This window comes from Battus philenor, unplaced genomic scaffold (genome assembly GCF_028537555.1).
Source record: "Battus philenor isolate CCGP_79_NKW_IND1 unplaced genomic scaffold, ilBatPhil1.0.hap1 SCAF_13, whole genome shotgun sequence".
Lineage (NCBI taxonomy): Eukaryota > Metazoa > Arthropoda > Insecta > Lepidoptera > Papilionidae > Battus > Battus philenor.
Genome location: NW_027181675.1, coordinates 564,790 through 579,485, shown reverse-complemented (window position 1 = coordinate 579,485; position 14,696 = coordinate 564,790).

The window sequence follows — 14,696 nt, the reverse complement described above, 5'->3', positions numbered from 1 at the left end:
TGCGGTCGCCCGTTGTTTTTGATTGAACTGGAGTTGAATTTTGTTTCACTGTTTGGCTTCTTGTAAAATTTTATTTGAAATTTGCTGCCAATTTATATCCCTTATTAATATTTAAGTTAAAGCTATATATCAAGTATTTTTAATAAGTTTTTATTTCTATCAGCCGTGCAATGTATGAAACATAGAGGATACAGTACGGGACTATATTTATTTTGCTTGTCCAATGTCAAAGGAAAGATATAAAAACTATTGAGCAGAGTAAGCCGAGCGGTAGAGACTTGCGTTCATAGGTTCGATTCCCAGAACACAGTGTTATATAACTCGCACTTTATGCGTTAATAACATATACACAACATATCTGTTTCAGTTTGAATAAACAGAAGCTAGTAAATCGACTGAGACGAAAGCAGTAGGTCGTGGATTCGATTTCCAGCATACGATCTTACATAATTCACACTTTGTGCGTTAATTATGTGTGACTGCCACTCCTCACAAATAAGTTTCCAGAAGATGGACAGCAGTGTTCTCTACGTACATTACCAGTATATTACCACACTGCAATATATATATATATATATATATATATATATATATATATATATATTTAGATACGTGCTGTAGGTTCTGACTTGAAAAGAAACACCACTGGCGAACAAGCAGTCCTTTATTCACACATCATATGGTCACCCTACTTTAACACAAAGTATACTTTCGCTTAGTCCAAACTACGCTTCCAACTCGCTTAAGAAATCACTGTCCAAGTAACTTGCCAAATAGTCACTTTGTATCGCTGATATGCTGATCTTAATCTTATAACTCGAAAAACAAAACTGAACTGTCGACATGGGGATACGCCTGTTTATACTACGAATAATGTTCTAGTAAGTTCGAGATAGTACTCGGTTAGAATTTCGGAGAACCGGACAAATAATTTATGAATAACTTCAAGGTCAAGCGTATTCACGACACTTCTTGATCCTAGGGTTCCGTGTTTATTGTTTAGAGGGTTCTGTAATTAGTGCTTTGTAACATTATTGTACACGCTTCGCGTCGCTAGCCACTCCGGTTTTTTTTTAAATGGCCCCCGTTTTGTGGGCTTTTCGTACTTCTCCTATCTTGATCCTACACAGGATCATTCTTACAATTATTTTCCTTCTTAATGTCATTTATTCGTTCACCCTCTATTCTTCTTAAAAAATATTTCATTCTTTTCAATTTTTCTTAATCCTTTTATTCATTACCTCGCTTTCGTCTCCTTCCCACAAGAAGACTACTTTTCATCGACTAATTTTTATCTATATATTTGCTTTTTCTTGCATATTGTTTATTTTTATTCTACATCTATCAAAGATTTAAATATTTATTTTGTCTGGTCATATACACTCATATACACACTCTGTTTTTTTTTTGGCCTTATTTCTAGCCACTACGATCACGTTACTTTAGTGTCAAATCATATTTGCGCGTTCGGATTTGAATTTGGATGGATGTGGTCGCTGCTGTTGTGTTAGTGTCATGTAAATTGTAAATACTCTTTACATATGTGAATTCACATTCTTCGATCACTCTTGTCTATCATCTTGCGTAACATGCAGAAACGTGAGCAAAAAAAATCTGAAATGTTAAATGTACTCGTTAAAACATAGGCACGAACGCTAAAATTTGTGGAATATTGATCTTGATAATAAAAATTCTTAAACCAACTTAAAAGTATTTATTAAAAACAATATTTATAAATTAAACCCGGAATTGAACTCGGAACCGGCTAAAACCATTAAAGCAACGTCTTCGTCCAAGTTTAAGTAAAACTGGATAACTTTGGACATTTGGATAAATTTACGAGAGGCATTCGCATTAAAAGTATTGCTATTAAGCAATATAACCGACAATAGACGCAAATTAAATTACTTTCTTAGTACAAAAACTTTGTTTGATTAATGAGTTATCTGTACTGTACAAGATTGGCAAGTTTAATTAGCAGTTGACAGGCCACTTAGCGTGGAGCAATTGTCCGCTGGTGCGTCAAGGTTCTGGAATCGGCCGTCATTTTTGAGGTAACACTTGCTTTAAATCCAAGATATTTCACAGCAAACTCTGCATAGCTGGAAGTAGACTGTTCAGCTAAATTAGGTTCAGCAATTTTTCATATCTAAATACAAGACAGTTTACTTTTTTCTGTTTAAGAGTTAGTTGCCTGTTCACCAACAGATTTAATGACTTCCGTTATTTGGCAATTCCTGTACTGTCTTGTGTTATTTTGAAACCGCGCATTCATATATTTTTAGATAATTCTTTTCGTATACTTTTTATTACTCTTTTCATTCGTCGTATGGTTTGACTTTTCTCTTCTTTCATTCTATAATTCTCTATCATTCCTTTAGATATAAATTTCCTTTCATGTATTGCCTCTCTTCCTTCACTTCGTTCCTCAAATATCACAGATTTAGGTAATCTTATTTATTTTCTGGCTTTTAGCTATATTTTTATCCTAATCACCAACAGATTGGAAAGTTGAAGTCGCAGTAAATAATCACATTTTTTCGATTTTAGCTTTATTTTTTATGTATTTTATCAACAGTTTGGCAAGTGAGCTGGCAAAATGGCATGTAGCAAAGATCGGCGACGGATCTTCACGTTGAAGCTTACGAGATAGATAGGTTATCTTGTTGAAGTCGGCGAAAGACGTTTAATGTAAGCCGTATCCTAACGATCCAATTGGAAATGTATGAAGAGGTATATATCCAGCAGTAGACATTTTATGATTAAAATGACGATGACGGTTTGTATCCAGTATCAAATCCTACGGCATCCAAGTTATATTTTTGCTAACCCTTTAGCCCGGGTTCACTACAATAGGGCAAACATATCCCCTGTCGTAAGAGACGACTAAAAAGGGAAGAGTTCGCTGGTGTCGAGGGTGGGGACCTTCATAGTCCACTCAACAGAGTGGTCTGATGTTGCTGCGGTACAACGAGGATGCTGAGGGAAGCACAGCTTTCTCTCAGGATGTGTCTTGACCCGACGGCCCTTGCTAAGGTATCGAAGACAACCACTAAAGAGGTTTTAGTGGGTAGAAATCTCACATAACCCTGTCCTTCCCCCGAGAGGTCAGGGTATCCTGTCCGAACCTGAATGCTTCCCTCCCGATATAAAAAGGTTATAGTTCTTAAATATTTAACGGAATCAGGCGTTATTTTGCGGAAGTCCATTCTAAGTAAGAAAAGGACCAATATTTAGCCATTTCCGCACAAGCAGTCGTAGTTGTGCAAAGAAATGCACCGCCCGCCAGCCCACTAATAAATGCGCATGCGACAAACAATGCGAATTACACAACTACCACCGTTAAATCACTCAACACGTGTTTCACCTCTTCACGGGGCATCTTCAGGAGTTATGTTACACCGATTAGTGCCAAACACAGAGACTCTGTGTGTAAAGCGCATTGTTTGCCGCACGCGCGTTTATCAGCGGGCTGGCGGGCGGTGCACTTCTTTGCACGACTACGACTGCACGTGCGGAAGTGGCTAAATATACGTCCTTTTCTTACTTGGCTATAGTTCTGTTACAATATCATCAAAATGATTTTCACAGTAAAGTAAGTGACATCGCAAATGTATCAAATATGATTATATTACCTCAGACTCAAGCAACAAACTTAATTACTACTCAGCATCCTTTATATTTGATGGCAAGCTAGAAGCTCCGACCAATACCTCAAATTGTACGTGTGTTCAATTTGCTTAGTAAATTTGGTGAATGTACAGCACATTTGTTGTCAATTAATGTACGGAACCTTATTTAAAAGTCAACGATTTTAAAATAATAAAATAGGTAATATTGTAATAATAAAAAAAAATGTTTTCAAAATTCGGACTATATAGTAAAATTATTTTTTACGATCTGTCTTCAGATTTCGTACTGCCAAAATTTATTGGCATGTCGAATTCTTCAGAGTGATAATTTCATACAGGTGATTGGAGATAGATGTAAGAACGATCAAAGAAATGAGCAATAAATGCACTCAGTGGCGTACCTAGGGGGGGCGGTGGGTGCGGTCCGCACCGGGCGGCACTTATCTTGGGGCGGCATTTTTTAAATTTACTTATAGTTGTAAAAAGCAACATATTCATTTCATATTTATTTTCTTTCTTGAATAATAAATTAAAATTCTGTTTCCATCATTGTAATTTTGTTAAGAATTTTTTTAACAATTTCAATCAGTGTCGCTAGTTGCGAAAGGAGCTTCTCAAAATTGAAGTTGATAAAAAATTATCTTCGTTCTACAGTGAGTCAATTAAGACTACAAAATCTTGCAATATTGCCAATAGAACAAGAAATTACAAATATTATTAATTTTGAGAGCAATATAGACGATTTTTCTAGTATGAAAGCTAGAAAGAAGAGTAGATATTATATAAATATGTTTACGAGTGCATACACATATGTCTAAAAAAAATTTACTCTGTGTATTAATTTATATTGATTAAATAACTTAATAATTTATTTATGTCTATTAATTTATAAAAAACCACTATTTGATTGACTTATAATAGGAGGGGCGGCAAACTAGAGATCGCCCCGGGCGGCAAAAGTTCTTGGTACACCACTGAATGCAGTCTTTATACCTTTTACACCTATGAACAATCACTATACATATATGACGTATTGTGAACAAACGAAGTAAGGACATATATATGAATTAAATTTCAGATTTTTGATAAACTTTATTTTAATTTTAAAATACTTTTTGACATCAAAATGTTTGGTTAGAGAGCAAAAACTCTTCATGATAATTATTATTTAGTTTATAATTTGTTCACTATAAAAAAAAAACTGAAAATTAAATTTATTTAAGCAGTTTTAATGAAATTTCAAGAGTTGCTTTCTCAATAGGCTTCTCAAGTAGGCAGCGTTCAGTGTCAAATTTTCCACTTCAATTCTTTTCTTTTTAATTATTTAGTTAAGCACAAGTTTCTCGGATTACTTGCGTAAATGTCGCGAGTTTGAAAAACAAAAGTAATTTAAAGTTCCTAATTAATATTTCAAAAAGGCTGCCTTTAAAACAATTACAAAGCCTTTGGACGTTTAGGATATTAGAAACCCCTTTTGAGAGAGTTAGGATAGAAAAGTAAGTTAATTACTTGTCACCCAGGTTATATAGCGTGCAATCGAAGGCTGTTGGGGCTGAAAGGTTCTCAAATAGCGACCACAAGCCGGACGAATAACATAGGTCACGGGAAGTGGTTGCATGCGGGCAGCCTTTTATATCCCATATACTTAAGAATCGGTAATTTAAAAAAAAAACAAGTATTTACCTAAATGTGTTTATAACTTCAAATCGAAAATGGCATGAACGCTTCGTGTATTATCAACTCAATGCAATATCTAGGGTTACTAAACAATATTTAACCGGTTTTAATGATTAAATTTCCTTTATTCCGTAATAAACGAAGTCTTTCTTTTATATAGAATCATCAAAAGAATATATAACCAAATATACATACAGACTGATTTTAATAAGAAAAGCTCTGAAGCTTTTATATCATCTAATCACGCTGTATAAATTGATCGCTATAAAATATGTAAAAAACTGGTTTATTTAATAATTCTATGTTGTATAGTGTCGCACTTATTTAATGTCGGCAAAGCAGTGGCTGTTTATCTTGACACTTCATAGATGGCGCTGTTATCAATTGTGTTATGATGGCGTCCATCGCGGTCGTTGGTCGGTAAAGCATCGGATTTTTGGTAATGTCAAATTGATAAAAAATATAGGAGAGTAAAGTTTTAACAGGAATCGACAATTTAAATTATATGTAATAGTTTCTCCGTTTTCAGAACAATGATTAATTGTTTTTTATTTTTATTTTTAAACGTATACCTATGTAGTAGAGAAAAACTATCTTATAAATATATAACACTAAATAATTTTTCCAATTGAAATGCGAAAGGTCAATATTTTCAGCCAGTTTAAAATTAATCAATAGGATGATTTTATATTTTTTTCTTGATTTAACAATATCTTATATTTTATATCTAAAATAATTGATTTCTAAACAGCGTGTCTACATATATTTATTGACAGCTATAATTTCACATTGATGCTTTTATATCTAGTGCCCAATAATCACGTTGTTTGTCACGTTATATTCATATTGTTACAATCGGAGCTTTGTCATCTTATATCTTTTTTTATGGCCCCCGCTATTGGGGACCTCTCGTACCCCTAACTTTTTGGGATCAGGGACTATATTGTTCATTATTTTTTTCAGTCTTTTCTTTATTTATCACTCTCTTTCACGCGTCACAATATCTTTCATTCTTTACTTTTGTCCTTCACAATATCTTTCGTTTTGCTCTTTTATACCTTCTTTCTTTCCTCTCCTTTCTTCCATCATCTTCTTACTCTAAGGTGGCTAGGTGCATTTTATTTATTTTTATTTATTTTTATTCTTTTATTTTATCTTACATTTATTTTATCTTTATTTACACATTTATTTTACTTTCTCAATTCTTTATTACACATTTCTTTTTCTATTTCTTATTATTAGTTAATAATTCATTTTGTGCAGAGTTTATTAAGTGCCTTATTCTATACAGTTTTATTTCTTTCAACCGTATCACTCTGTCATCATAATATCTAGTTACAGTTGAACACAATATAATATATATTAAGTTATGCAATACTATCAGTGTATGTTTCTGGAGAACTATGTCAACAAGCGTAAGCCCTTCAATTTGCCGGCATTTGTGTTGTATAACTAAATCATGCGGCGACAGGTGCATTCGGATTGGATTGCCTCGTTATTTTCAGATTATAAATAGTTATGAGAATTTCCGGAAATACACAAACACCCTGTACCTAACTCAAACCTAAGCCGAAGAAGTTATCTAATGATAACTTCTTTATCGGCTATCGTTACTCCTGTAAGGCCAGAGCCTTAGCTACGGCTAGCCCAGTGTTTCCCAAAGTGGTCTAAAACGACCCCTAGGGCTCTATGACAATCTGCAAGAGGTCTACGACAGCGAAAAAAAATTTGAGGGTCCATAAAATGAAAATGGGGGTCACGATAGTGGATCTCAACACATACACTGATACTACTACATACTACATACTATCTTTTAATATCAAAACATTTACATTATTTATAAAAGTACCTATAAAGTAAAATAATTTATTATATATGTTTATAAAATTGTGTAAGTTGTAGGATGTTGGTATTCGCTTTGTGGTCGCAAAACATTTTGAACTTGTAAAAACCCAGTGGAAAAGGGGTTCAGCGCTGTTACCAATCTCCTAACGAAAAAAACGTATATTTTACATAACAGATACAAAATTTAATTTTGAGTAGTTTTAATTAAAATTCAATTAAAAAATGTATAAATTAACATGTGTTTTTACTTCAAGTTTTTAACACTAAACTTCTATACAGTTAGAAATTTACAGGAAATCAATATCAGGTAAGTAGGGGATCTACCCAACACGGAAAAACATGGCAAGGGTCTATGACATAAAAAAGTTTGGGGAACTCTGCTCTAACCTTACAGGAGTACACAAACAATGACGCTCACCATCCACGAGGCTCAGGGGCTAAAGAGGGACGCAGTCATCGTTGTTCATCCAACAACAGACACCCTCGGGTTGTATAACAGTGTCCATCACGCGACAGCAGCAATATCACGTCACACGAACTCGCATGTGTATCGCACATATGAGAGTCAAAACGCGATCGCAAGATCCATCGATGTGGCGAATACGGCAACCGCCGCACAGATACTAGCCCATGACCTGGGGATGCCAATATGAAGTAGGGATAAGAAAGTGGTCGCGCGAAGGGTAATTTTAAAAACTGTACATTGTTAGGATGTGGTTGAAACAGATAAAGAGACTTAGTACACACTAGCAAAAACATGAGCAAAAGAACTTCGAAAATATTAAACGTAAATGTAAAACAAAGGAATGGACACTAATATTTGTGGAGTAAAGATCATAATAAGAAAATTAAAAATATATATATTAAAAACAATTTGAAAATGCGGAAATCTGCTGGCGAATAAAAGTAAGGGATATTACACAGCGGATTAAAAAGTTGAAGTAGCAGTAGCAATTCGATTCCACGTCTCTGATTGGAACAACTTTCCTTCCTTATTTTCTGAGAAATTTAACCCAGACTTCTAAAATTCAGAGTGATCAGGTACTTACTGAGTCTACTTGATTCATTTTTGACCACATCATCACTTTCCAACAGACAAGTTGTTTGAATGTCAATGTCAGACGTCGCCCAGTAAACATCAACTTGATCCACTGCTCAATTTAATTTGTTTTATATAGTTATTTCATAAATTTTCAATAAATGTCTATGTGCATTTAATTAAATAACTCATCACCGCTTACCGCAAACATAAAAATCAAATCTCCTGTGCACCTCTCACTATCGGAAACCACCACACTATGGAACTGCCATCACTTTCATCAAACGAGGGAATCACTGAGTTATTTGCTCGAATGAGCAGTTTTGAAGAGCGTCTTGACAAGGTAACCACTTCACCCAGCAGCCCACTGTCACCACCGGACCTGACTTCACTGGCCCGTGAGTTTGCGGAGTTTAAGGGCTTTGTGTGTCAAATGTTCAGGAAGATTTGTGTCCAAATGGAAGCTCTTTCTTTGAGCCAGGAACGCCACGAAGCCTTCTTGCGTAGGAAAACTCTTCTCTTCCATGGAGTTGCTGAGAAAAAAGAAGAAAAGGTTGGTGAGGTTGTAGTAAAAGTGGTAACCGACAAAATGAAAGTGTCAGACTTTACCTCTGCGGATTTGCAATCCTGCCACCGGTTGGGGACCTCTACTGACAAGCCTCGTCCAATCCTCGTTCGCTTTCGAGATCTAGATCATCGCCAAATCGTCTGGGACTCTAAAACGGCGCTCAGGGACACAGGTATTGTGGTGTCTGAGTTTCTAACAAAGACCAGACATGAAGTTTTCATGGCCGCTCGCAAACATTTCAGCGTCAGAAACTGCTGGTCGGTGGATGGGAAGATCGCCATCATCCTTCCCGATAAGACCCGTACGAAGATTGAAACTTCAATCCAGTTGCAATCCTTGATCGCCCGATTTCCGAGTATTAATGCTGCGCCGCTGCCGGTGGCTCCCAAAGATCCACTGCGGGACCCTGGGACTGATAAAGCGCCGACTACCAGATGCAAGACCACCTCGACTAAGCCTTCAACAGCATCAATTGCTAAAAGGACAAGGAAGTGAGCTCTTTCGATGACGCGTTCGTAATATAACATCTCCTCTTCACTTGGTTGGATTATCGTTACAGCTACCGCCTAATTTCTGTATTTTTACCAATATCTAATACTATTTTAATGCAGGTAACTTCTAATTTTTTATTTAATGTATTTTAAAGTTTGTTTACAATTTCAGCTGTGACGTGACCTGACTGACTGACGTGACTGACATATGACTATCCTTTTTTTTTTTTTTTTCTTAATGAACATTCAACGTTTTGTCATTGCACAAGTCCACACACAAGTTTGTAAAATAAATGTAAAAATAGTACTTTTAATTTTTTTTATGGCATTGTCGTCTTGTTGTTGGGGACATTCTGCAATTGTCGAATTTATCATAGTAAATAATTTCAAGAATGCGATAGGTAATAGTTTGTTGACCGTATGGTCTGTTTCTGATTTTATTTGGGATTTCTTTTTTTTTTTTTTTTTTAACACGCTTTTATTATGTCCACTTGCTGTACTGTAAATTAAATCTTCCAGTACGCTTTGCGGTAAGTGAAGATGTTAAATTGTAAATTAGATTTGTGTATTGTTAGGTATAACTTGTATTTATTCTTGTATTATTATTTTATATATTGTAGTATATGATAGGATTTATATATATATATTTTTAAATGGATAGCTTGCGTGATTTCGACAGTCAGTATTTTTCTTGCTCTTCATCTTCTGACGACTTTTTAAGTGCTGACTCTGATAGTGATGGTTCCCTTTCTTGCTCTGTGCATGATCAGGTGAAGACTATATTTTCCAAATTTCCAAATAATTTCAACGTCGTTCACATTAATGCCCAGGGCATCCCCGCTCACTACCCTGATCTTGTGGCTTCCTTTAGCAATAGTCCCGTGGATGCAGTTCTTATCTCAGAATCTTTCTTGAAACCCTCTCTCCTCTCTTCCCAATTCTTACTTCCTGGTTTCACTCTTATACGCAACGATCGGACGGGCAAGGGAGGCGGCGGTGTCGCTATTTATCTTCGGGAGGACATTACACACACAGTTATCGATGTATCCCCAAGCAAGTACTCCTTTTCTGCTGAACATCTTTTTATTGAGATAATTCTCAACTACAAGAAAATTTTACTTGCTGTGTTCTATTCTCCTTCTCTGCATATTGATTATTTCAACTCGCTCGAGAACCTGTTGTGTAATGTCTGCCCTAATTATGAACACGTTCTTTTGCTAGGCGACTTTAATACGTGTCTACTTAAAAATGATGCACGGACTCAAAAACTGCAGTCTCTCTTGTCCTCTGTCAATTTGGATATACTTCCGCTTTCCGCTACCCATCATTCCCCCCACTGTACTCCTTCCCTTCTAGATCTTATGATCACTTCCTCCCTAGATAAAATTGCTATCCATGGCCAGTTTCCTGCCCCCTTTTCGTACCATGATCTTGTATACCTTTCTTTTAAAACTCGTACTCCCAAACCTAAATCCAACTTTCGACTCTTGCGTAATTTCAGTGGTATCAATCTGGAGGCTTTGAGACGTGATGCAGTCCATATTGATTGGAGTGTTGTTATTGATGCCGACCGCATTGACGTGAAGGTTCAAGAATTTCAGAGGCTCATTTTCCAGCTCTATGATGCTCATGCCCCAATCAAGAAAATTAGATTAAGACATGCACCTGCGCCTTGGATCACGCAGGATATTAGGGATGCGATGTTAAAACGGGACAGCGCCAAGCGTCGCTACAATAAATGTCCTTCAGACATAAACCTCGGTCGCTACAAGTATTGGAGAAACTTCTGCAGTCGTCTGTGTAGGGATGCGAGAAGACGCCATATACATAATTCCATCGTTGGCTCTAGCCCAGCAAAAACTTGGTCATTTCTGAGGTCACTAGGCATCGGTAAGACTTCAAATTCCTTTAGTGGCTCTGTGGATTTGAATGCACTAAATGTCCACTTTTCCTCGGTGCCTGTGACCTTAGATGCCAGTGTTAAAGCTCGCACATTGGGGCATCTCAATGACCAGCCACGCCCTCTTTGCTCTTCTTTTCAATTAACTACTGTTGCGGAGGAGGACGTTAAGAAGCATATTCTCGCTATCACTTCTACAGCCGTGGGCAATGATGATATATCCTCCCGCATGATCTCTCTCCTACTTCCACAACTCTTACCCATTCTCTGTCACATCTTTAATTACTCCTTAGTAAATAGTTGTTTTCCATCAGCCTGGAAGCGTGCAAATATTATTCCTCTTCCAAAAGTCTCCAATCCTACGTCCTTTTCCAATTTTCGTCCCATATCTTTATTGCCTTACCTTTCCAAAGTCCTCGAACACATTGTCCACAATCAGCTGTCTTCTTATCTTACATCAAATAGTCTACTTTCTCCCTTCCAGTCAGGTTTCCGGTCAGGTCACAGTACTGTGACAGCGCTGCTAAAGGTCACAGATGATATACGTCTTGCAATGGAGGACAAGTCTCTGACGATATTAACACTACTCGACTTTAGCAGCGCTTTCAATTCTGTAGACTTTGATGTCCTTCTCGCTATTCTTCGCTCTCTTAACGTCTCTCCTCTTGCTTTGGCGTGGTTTGAGTCTTACCTTCGTGGTCGTTCTCAGCGGATCCACTCTGATGATGTCTCCTCAGACTGGTGCGATCTCGGTGCGGGTGTGCCGCAGGGTGGTGTACTGTCACCACTCCTGTTTTCCGTTTTTATAAACACAGTCACCACTGTAATTTTGTCTAACTTCCATCTTTATGCAGACGACTTGCAGATCTATCGGCATTTCAAAATCTCTGATCTTGATGATGCTATTGCTCTTATCAATGCCGATCTGGAGCGGATCTCTACTTGGGCTAAGTCATTCGGACTAGTAGTAAACCCGAAAAAGTCACAGGCTTTGCTTATTGGGAGCGCATATATGTATAAGCGTCTTGGCGCTGTCACTGCTATCCGTCCATTGCTTTACGATGGCGTTATTATACCTTTTAGCAAATCTGCAAAGAATCTAGGGGTAATCATCGATTCCAATTTGTCTTGGCTCCCGCACGTCAATGAGGTCAGCAAAAAATTACATTTTTCACTTCACTCGCTCAAATGCCTCCAGAACTTTTTACCTCTGAAAACCAAGATCTCCCTCGTACAGACTCTCCTTTTCCCCATTCTTGACTACGCTGACGCGTGCTACCTGGATGCCACTGAGAAGCTTCTAAACAAACTAGAGCGTCTCCAAAATGTATGTATTAGATTTATTTTCGGTTTACGTAAGTACGATCATATTTCCCAGTTCCGATCGCAACTCAAGTGGCTTCCAATTCGTCACCGCAGGAACGCTCATGTTCTTTCTACTCTCTATAACATCCTATACAATCCCTCTGCTCCTTCTTATCTCCGTAACCTCTTCCACTTCTCCCGGGCCCAGGACAAACCTTGTCGTACGAACGTAAGGACGTCACTGGCCATCCCCACCCATCACTCTGATTTCTTTTCCTATTCCTTCACTGTCCATGCCGCAAGATTATGGAACGCTCTCCCCTACAAAGTACGTGATTGTCCATCATTACCTGTATTTAAAAAGCGAGTCAAAGAGCACTATTTATCGCTAGTTGTCTAGTATATATAATATTTTTAGTTATATATGTTATATATGTATTTATGCTTATATTATGTATATATATTATTTATTATGCTTATTTATGTAAGTATATAATATGTAAGTATACATTTATGTTCATGTTAAGTATGTAATTATGGTCAAAAGTCGTATCTATTGTAAATATTTCAATTTAATTATTGTGCACGTTGTGTCTGCCTTACTTTTTATGAATCTCCTTCCGTAGGCCTACTGGAAGAAATTTCTGGTTAGAAATAAGTAGTGCCTGTTGTGTCAGTTATATTTGTATTGTTACTTTAATGTTTTTATTGTGTACAATAAACTGTTAAATAAATAAATAAATAAATAAGTTGGTGGTCAAAGACGTACTAATTAGAGAGAATAAAAGGATGGTAATGCTTTTTAAGGAGACTGAGACTGTTTCTTGGAGTTAAGTGCGACAGAGAGAAGTATATATAACGATTCTAGTTTTGTACCTGCATTCAAGCAGGTGTGGTCATGGTCGGGCTGCACCGCCGAGTAGTCCTCGCTTCACCTCCACTACACTACAGTGACAACACTATACACTGACACGAGTACAGTCCCTCTGTGCAAATGTCTTCGTTGGAACTGGGATACGATCTCCCAGAATAGTTTTTAGCTCGCGGGTTTTACCTTCTGTCTCTGAGCCCAATTTCGATGAATCTGAACAAAGGCCAACATAGCTAGCAGCGTAACTTCAAACATACACTTTGCAGTTGATCGTTGTTTCCACACTTTTAACATAAGGTATCATTTTTCTTCCTTATACTTCTGTTTTGTTTTTCGTTAATACAGCCTTTGGATTATCACGAAGAAGAATTGTGTTTGGTTTCTAATTAAACGCGTTACATTTTGAAACTGGATGTTGTGAAATCAATTTGTGTTATACATTTTCAATATTTCTTTACCCATGCTATGTCGGACTGTCGCTATTCTGTGGTTAGCCACAACAACCTATTATTACTAGCATGTCACTGTTTGTCAGCAAAAATAATTACTACGTTGGAACCTTGCCTTAATTATCTTTTGCAAATAGGTTCTATTATTAAACGTTTCTATCCCGTACAGGTGAAACATGTCAAAGGTTCTCTGTTGCACTTTGTTGCACAACTACCACTGCATGTGCGGAAGTGGCTAAATATTGGTCATTTTCTAACTTAGGATGGACTTTCGTAAGGTAACACCTGATTCCATTAAACAGTTATCTCGAAATAAATAAAACTTAGAGATGAAATTTATTTTGAGACTGTAAAAATATTTATAAATTTTGTAGTACGAATATGGAATGAGGGCAATTATAGGAGGGGATTATAGGAGGGGAACATTAAATCCCGTTATGATAGTATCGTGTTATAAATATCTGTTCTAATATAATCAAAGATAAAAATACGAAAGTTCATTTTACACCTTCATTATAGTTCTGATCTCGTTTCAAACTGTAGATTCCCTTGTGCGTTATCCAATAATGGAAAATGAGTTTGTAACAAGATAACAAAGGTTCTCGTCGTGGTTCAGTAACACAATTAGAGCGGCATGTAAATAAATAGGGCCAAATACGTTTTAAACTACGTGGGACTATCCTACGTGATTTTAATATATCTCGGACACTATTTGCGACTCAAGATTGAGTTTCAAAAAGGGTGTTACATTTTTTCTTCCAGTGTAAAGAGTTATTTAGAATATAAGTTTTTAGTATTTACTAGCTGTGCCTAGTAAATAATCTAACAATAATAACCCCTGCACTAATGCTCACAGTAAAACGAAGGAAAATCGCTTACTTGGGACACGTTCTTCGACACCAACGATACAATCTCCTTC